The 8420-nt window shown below is 39.6% G+C and overlaps 1 pseudogene; it reads left to right on the forward strand.

The window, feature by feature from the left end:
* The first annotated feature begins 4407 nt into the window (after positions 1-4407).
* LOC148020701 (chromatin structure-remodeling complex protein BSH pseudogene) lies at positions 4408-5120 on the forward strand (annotated as a pseudogene).
* The last annotated feature ends 3300 nt before the right edge of the window (positions 5121-8420 follow it).

Here is an 8420-nt window from a genome sequence, read left to right on the forward strand (position 1 = left end):
ATCCTGCAAATATTGGACATAAGTTTACAGTTGAAACTCTTGCAGAATTGAAGATTGGAAATGAAGATTTTTTGCTTCCAGTGGAAAAAGAATGTTTTAGAGAGATGCTTGGACGTCATGGTAAGGCATTTGCTTTCTTTCCACATGAAATTGGCTGCATTAGTCCCGAATTGGTTGCACCTATGGTCATCTTCACTGTTCCTCATGTACCATGGAATATACGTCCTATACCTGTGCCTAGAGCACACTTGTCAAAGCTGATAGAGTTGCTGAATGAGAAGATTAAAATGGGGATTTTGGAACCCTAATCTGCACCCTATTCTAACAGGTGGTTTACTGTACCAAAGAAGAATGGTACTTTGAGATTTATTCAGGATATGCAGCCCGTGAACAAAGTGACAATCAGGAATGTGGGAACAGGTCCAGTTGTGGATGAATTTGCTGAGGCTTTTGCAGGACGAGCCATCTATTCACTAGGTGACTTGTATTCAGGTTATGATCAGTTTCAGCTTGCCTTGGAAAGCAGGGAGGGATATTACTACTATGCGGACACCTATTGGTCTTGTGAGGATGTTTACCTTGCCACAAGGTGCTACAAACTCAGTTGCTCATATGATGAATGCTATGCATAGAGTTCTTCGAGACTATATTCCGCAGTATACCATGCCATTTCTAGATGATGTGCCTATTAAGGGTTGTGCAGAAGAAGAAAAAAATGAAAGTCTTGATTTGCGTGGATGTAGACAGTTTGTGGCTGATCACTTGAATGCTTGTGAGCAAATATTGACACGATTAGAGGAGGTAAATTTGACACTTTCAGGGCTGAAATCTGTCTTTGCTGTTAATGAAGTCATCATAGTTGGGCATATGGTTGGATACTATGGCAGAAAGCCTTCTCCTGCAAAGGTGGATGCCATAAACAGGATTGCAAAGTATTGCTCAACTACTTCAGAGGTGCGGAGATTTGTGGGAGCTTGTGTATTTTACATGATTTGGATTCCTCATTTTGCTCATATTGCAGATGTTCTCTATCAGCTGCTTCGAAAGGGGCAGAAATTTCATTGGGATGAGAAGCATTCAAAAGCCATGCGTAAGCTCAAGAAGCTGTTGCAATCAACTCCTACTTTACGCAAGGCGGATTATCAGTGTGGACGACCGATCATGTTGACAGTTGATACTAGCCCTATTGGCATAGGTTGGGCTGTGGGACAGAATGATGCTGATGGAAATAGGTATGCAATCCGCTTTGGAGCTAAAGTTCTTAATGAGCGACAAAGGAGATATCCGCAGATTAAAAGAGAATTGTGGGGAGTAGTCACTGCACTGAAGTGTGACAAAGGATATTTTATTGGAGCTTCAGTTATTGTGGAAACAGATTGTTTGCCTTTGCTTGGCATGATTACTAGTTGCTCGACTCCAGATATAGCGATGCTTCGATGGATTGCCTATATCAAATCATTGAATCCAGAATTTCGACACATAGCAGGGAAAGTTAATCCAGTTGCTGACATGCTTTCTAGAGCGAGATATGAGGATGAGGAGTCAATGCTTGCAGAAGATGATGAGACAGAGTTTGCTGCTTCTGTCCTTACTCATGATTGTCATGTATCTACTGTTGAAGCTTTTATTGAAGAACTTTATGTTGATGAGTGGCTGCAAATTGGACAGTATCTAAGGTCATTGACTCGAAGAGCTGATTGGACAGATGATGAATTCAAGAAAATCAGAAGGAAGGCTTATGGGTATTTCTTGAAAGATGGTTTTCTTTGGAAGCATCCAAGAAAGAGAGGAGGCTTGCCCTTGAGAGTAGTTTGTGATGTAGCGATGCAGATACAGATTATGCGAGAGTTTCATGAGAGCTCATGGGCTGGACATAGAGGTGTGTGGGCTACCTATGAGAAAATCAAAGAAAGATACTGGTGGAAAGGGATGTATAAAGATGTTTCTCACTTTGTGGAGACTTGCAGGGATTGCCAGCTTTACTCTTTAGTGCGACATCGTGATGAGCTGCATCCGACTTATCCACTATGTATGCATTACAAGTGGGTGGTAGACTTGGCTACTTTGCTAGTGGGACTTTGGCAGATGAGATATCTTGTCTTGGCTAGGAAAGATCTTACAAACTATGTTGAAGGTAGACCGTTGCGGACGAAGACCATCACTACAGTATGTAAATTCTTATTGGAAGAAATATTTTGCAGGTATGGATGTATAGGCAAGATTACAGCTGATCGTGGAGAGCTAGATGCTGATGAAGCTAGAGAATTCTTCTCACGGCTTGGGATTAAATTGGCTCTTACTACTGCCTATAGTCCAGAGGGAAATGGCAAAAGTGAAAGAGGACATTTGCCAATAGTTAAAGCATTGGCAAAAGCTTGTAGAGGACGGATTGGAGATTGGTCGAGATTACTACCATTTGCATTGTGGGCTGATCGCTCTACACATAGTGTGACTACTGGATACATGCCTGCGGAGTTGATGTATGGGCAAAAACCTGTCATGCCTACTGAAATTTGTGCTCTCACTTGGAGTGTTCTTCCGTGGCATGAGGATTTATCAAGGGAAGAGTTGTTAGCCCTTCGGATTCGTCAATTAGAGAGAAGGACAGAAGATGTGCAGCTAGCCATTGACCGTTTGAAGGCAGCCCGTCTCAGAAACAAGGACAGGTTTGATTTAAGGCATCGCTTGAGGCCTAGAGCCATAAAAGAAGGAGATTGGGTTCTAGTCTATGACAGTAGTCTAGAAAATCAGCATAGTAGCATGAGAAAAATGGTTCAAAGATGGTTTGGACCGTATGAAGTGAAAAAGGTTTTTGACAATGGTACTTATGAGCTGGCTGAATTAGATGGAACAGTATTGAGGGTGCCTAGTGCTGGAAAACGAGTCAAGATTTTCAAGAGAAGAGAGGATGAAGAATATGCACTTGAAGCATTGACAGAAGAAGAGCAGGTAGAAGAAAGACAAGCAGAAGAGACAGAAAACATAGATGATGAAGCCGATGGAGAAACAGGTTTACTAGAATCAGAAGATGGACTTGACCTATTTGTGGACTTGAATGATCCTGGATAGTTGGCACATCCGGAGGATGCGCAGGTTTAGAGGGGGTGGATGTCGTATTGCTACGCATTCGAGGTGTGTAAACCACCCAAAAGTTGTGCATGGGATTTGGTACTTTGTACATATTTAGTTGTTGTGATTACATTTATTTTCTGCGTATGAGTATAGTGGCGAGCATGAAGGGTTGCTTTAGGCAGGATCAAGGAGACAAGACATTACAATTATTCAAACAAATGCATGAGGAGGGTATCTCTTTGGATAGTATCACAATTGTCTGCACCTTAAAAGCTTGTGGCATGGCTGGAGCTATAAACAAGGGCTAAGGAATACATGCTGAGATTGATAAGATAGGGCTATTGAAGACAAATGTGGATGTGGGCATTGCATTAATTGATATGTATGCTAAATGTGGTTGGCTGGCAGAGGCACAAGCAGTGTTTGAAATGTTTCCTTATCGAGATCTAGACACATGGAATGTCCTAATCACAGGATATGCTCAACTTTTGAAAGGCCACGTTATAATTCTATAGTGATCTTTTGCTTCATCATGTCATGCGATGACATAGATTTTCTCAGTCAAGTATCATATCTATGCTGCGAGAATAACTATGATAACCTTTCCCATGAAGCTTGGAATGTGGTTAACTTGAAAAAGGGAATCACAAACAGGGCGGATCTCTTTAATTAGGAAATAAAGCTACGAAGGCTAAGGAGGAGTTTTTGAAAGGCTAAAGAAGGAGGGAAAAGGAGAGCCGTGCTTTGAGGGAAAAAAAAGAGAAGCTTTTTGAGCTATTTTTAAAAAGGAGGCATTTTGAGCGCCAAAAGATAGGCAACTGCGGCAAAAATGGAGAAGGAAGCGACACGCAGGAAAAGAGACGAGGAGGCTATGCCGAATATGTTTCATAAACACATGTCAGCAATAGTCAGCAGACCATTTTTGGAGGCCGGCTGGCTGGAGTCATTCCTGGGGCTGTCTTGTGTATCTTGAGAGAAAGTGTAGAGGGAGGTGTGGTGAGTTCATATCCAACGCTCTTATGGCGGTGAGAGAAGGGGGGGGGCCCTTCTTACTGTGGTATGCATCTTCATGATAGTTTGGCCAGTACAGAGGACACAGGTGACTTTTCGAAACTTGAAATCTTCGTCATCGTACTGCACATCGACGATTTCTGGCACTCGGGAGGCTCCTCGATCATCTCGTGTGCATGATTTTCAAGACCAAATCTTTGTTCACAATGCCCTCCATTGTGGAAGTTCAGTGAATACTTCTCTCAGAGTGTAATTGGCCCATAGGACTTGTTGCAGACTTGAATAAGCTATGGAGGAGAGAAGAGCATCGAAGAGAGCTAGGCCATGGATGCCCGCCCAGGGTGCCCTGTGAACACTGGAGCCTCTACAGTCCCTCTCGTCTCGCCGCCCACTGGGTTTCAAGTCTTCATTCTGCGGAGAGAAAATCGCGTTCGAGCTCGCCAAACCAGATCAATGCCGCCGCAAGCGTGCGACTTGTGCATCGGCGTCCTTCCAGCACATAACTAAGCAGTTTCGGCAGGATACGAAGGGGAAAAGATTTTGAATTGGAAGGGAAAAGATACAAGGACTCTTTCACGTGGAATGCCGAAGATCCAGACTATGAAGTTACAGCTTTTGCAAAGCGCACGGTGAAGGATTTGAATCTTCCTGCCTCATTTTTACCACATATTGTGCAGTCAATTCATGGACAAGTGTCTGAATTCCGTTCTTATGAAGGCCTTGAGATGACCATAGGAGAGAAAGTACATTGTCTAAAGGACGTTGGAAATTTTGACAGCAATCCAGAAGGGTTTGCGAGGTGTTTATGCAGGGATCTTGAACTTGAAGATCCTGAAGTTGGCCCCGCTATTGCTGTAGCAATTCGTGAACAGCTGTATGAGATTAAAGATCAGAGTATATCTTCAGGAAGGGAGGAAGTTGACATTTATGGTGTCTTGAATGTTATCTATTTGAAGAACTCCTGCGCTACGCAGAGGATGCATATTAAAGCAGAGCAAGCTGAATTTCCCTTCTTTCCCTGTGGCGTGAATTTGTAAGCTGTTACTAATAGCATTTTCTACATAGTCTGATAAAGTAAGCAACCATTGAAAGGATAAAGGACCAGATCAGGATGATTTTCTGCAAGATTTTCTGCAACAAGAGTGTATCAAGCAGCTATTGAAATCTGAAATGAGTGTTGGACAACAGTTGGATCTCTGCACTAAGGGACATGTTTGACTGGATTACTAGATAATGTTCATTCTTCTATTCAATGTAACTGTCACCAGAATTTCCTGATCATGAACTTCTTGTAACACTCTTGACAAGAAATATAGTGTACTTTGGTATCAACAATTCAATTTTCTTCTTGTTAGTCACTTCCATTGACGTACCTTGAACTCCGTGTTCAGCAGCTCTTACACAAAATCTACGACACCGGTTGAGATGGTGAGGGTCAAGAATGTATTGCATGGATGATGGAACCTTGTGTGGATTGTTATTGGTAGAAAATGCTTGATGTTGAATGGAATATGTTTCTGATGATCCATTGTGTTAGAACATATTAATCCAAGTGGCAATATTATGAATGTTACATTCCATTGGTAAATAGGGAAGGAATGAGTTAAGTTAATTCAATTTAATTTTTTAGTAAAAGATCCATAAAGGCGCAAATCTTTACTATTAGTTAAGGAGAGGTGGGGGGCGGGTGCCACGTGGTAGCCCCCACCTCCCCACAATAAAAAGAAGAACGCGGGGGCAGGTGCCACGTGTCCAGCACCTGCCCTTGCCCGCAAAGATCGTGCCTGCACCGCCCGCAAAAAACAGGACCTGCTCGCAACCTGCCTGCGCCCGCACCCTGCAACCTGCCCGCGACCTTGGACCGCCACCCGCGAATCTTCACAAGATTGTCACCCACGATCTTTATGCCCCCGCCCGCATTTCGAAATGCATCGACAAGCACGCCGCCTTGTGAACATCGTCTCGCGTTTTAATATCAGTGTGTTTTAATATTATGTATTAATGTGTGTACTCATGTTAATAATTAATGTGCATTATTGCATTGCCAATGTGTATGATGCACTTAAATATATTTGGCGTTACTCTCTAACATCATTTCCATTTTTCCATGCAATTTTTGTACTTTTGCTTTCGTCATCAACTCTACTCTTTCGTCATCATCAATACTTCTCAGGTGCATCTCTCTCTCTCTCTAGACTTTCTCTCTCTCTCTCTCTCTCTCTCTAAAAGTTATAAAAGTTAAAATTTAAGTATTTTAATTTATTGCATGTTTAATTTTTTAATGTATGCATGTCATGTCTTTTGATATGAAAGTGTGTAAATATAATTCCTAATGTGTTTATGCATGTTATTAATTAATGTGTTATGTGTGTCATTACATTGTTAAGGTGTATTACGTGTTTTAAGTGTGTTATTAATTAATGTGTGTTATGTGTTCTAGTATAAATGTGTGATAACATTACTATATTTGTGTTAATAGTATGTATTCATATGTATATATGTGCTAATAATTAATGTGTATTATGCATTTAAATATGAATGTGTGTTATTAAATAATGTGTATTATGCGTGTTATTAATATATGCATGTCATGTCTTTTGATATGAAAGTGTGTTAATATTATTTCTTAATGTGTTTATGCGTGTTATTAATTAATGTGTTATGTGTGTCATTACATTGTTAAGGTGTATTACATGTTTTAAGTGTGTTATTAATTAATGTGTGTATGTGTTTTAGTATAAATGTGTGATAACATTATTATGTTTGTGTTAATAGTATGTATTCATATGTATATATGTGCTATTAATTAATGTGTATTATGCATTTAATATGAATGTATGTTAAGTGTGTAATGGAGAGGATGTGTGATAATATTGTTATGTTTATGTTAATGTTATGTATTGATATGTGTATGTGTGCTATTAATTAATGTGTATTATGTGTTGTCTAAAAGTTACAAAGTTGAAATTTAAATATTGTGATTATTGCAAGTAAAATGTTTTTCTTTATCGATACACACTTTGTCTTTCTCAAATACCGATGGATATTCATGGTTTAATATAGAGTTAAAGATGTGTTAATGTTGATGAATAAATTAATTAGATTGTTTATTAAAACTTTAAAAACTTAATATTTTGTTCATTTAAGTTTTAATTAATGCTTGAATACTTTAATAGTTTAATGCTTTTATGATGTCCCTCATGTGTGTATGGATATTCATGCTTTGATGTGGAGAAAAAGATGTGTCAAATATTTTCTCGACATAGTCTCATTGTGTCTCTCTCATGTATGCATAAATATTGTGATACTTTGGTGCGCCTAGGTCATGAAAGTATTCAATTACTTTTTAAAAATGCTGTGTGTGTGTGTGTGTGCGTGTGTGATCTCTTAATACTTTGTGTAACCATGGCAGTATGGAGCATGCTGAAACATCTGATACAAGAAACAATGTCCATGTACCAGACATTGTTTTGTGTACTCCCAATGCATGAATGAATGTGTGTAAAGTCAAAGACATGGCTAGGAGGAAGTCAGTACGGCGTGCCCTCAAACATGTCAAAGGACACAACACTTCCGTTGTATCCCTAAAGCTCATGCATCGGTTGGATGCAATTGAGAAGCAAATCAAGAGTTTAAACAAACATCAAAGAGCTTCGAACTCCTTCTGTCAAAACTTTGGTGATTTCCTTCAAAGGATCGAAAAAATCTTAGCAAAAAAATATAAAGGAGGCTTGGCTTATGGGATAATTTTGCAAGATGAGATAGATGAAATAAAGGGCTATATAGGAGAAATCTATGAGTTGGTTCACAAGCACTGGCTACGGTGTGCTTTGGAAGACCATGCAGAAAAGCTGCGAGCCCTTGCTAAGAGCAATGATCGTATAGAGGATGGAGTGTGTGAATTACTGGCTCAAAAGAATGCAAGCGTGCTTGCACCTGAGAGCATTTGCCTCGATGTGCATGTCACATCTCTAAAAGTTTGCCTCAATAGGTTCTCTGAAATGTTGGACCTATTGAATTGTAGCATGAGTTCATTATCCAATGCATAGTTCTCTTAGCATATCTAAGGATTTCAATAACTTTTTGTCAGATCCTCTGATAGATATGTCATTCTATTGTTGGGTTTGAGAATTTTCATGTGATTTGGACTTTTGTATCCCCCATGATAATAACATAATATGCTCTTTTAATTTATATTCTTGCATATGTAAGATTATATTGTTGCTTATGTGATGTTATAATCTTCAAATTTTATATTGAAATAGTGTTTAGAACAAATTTATCTTGAGGTATATCTTTGCTAAAGTCTTCCCTAAGAGATAGGAAGAAATTTTAGT

This window comes from Lygodium microphyllum, chromosome 18 (genome assembly GCF_053477565.2).
Source record: "Lygodium microphyllum isolate KBCC chromosome 18, Lygodium_microphyllum_v1.1.10, whole genome shotgun sequence".
NCBI lineage: Eukaryota > Viridiplantae > Streptophyta > Polypodiopsida > Schizaeales > Lygodiaceae > Lygodium > Lygodium microphyllum.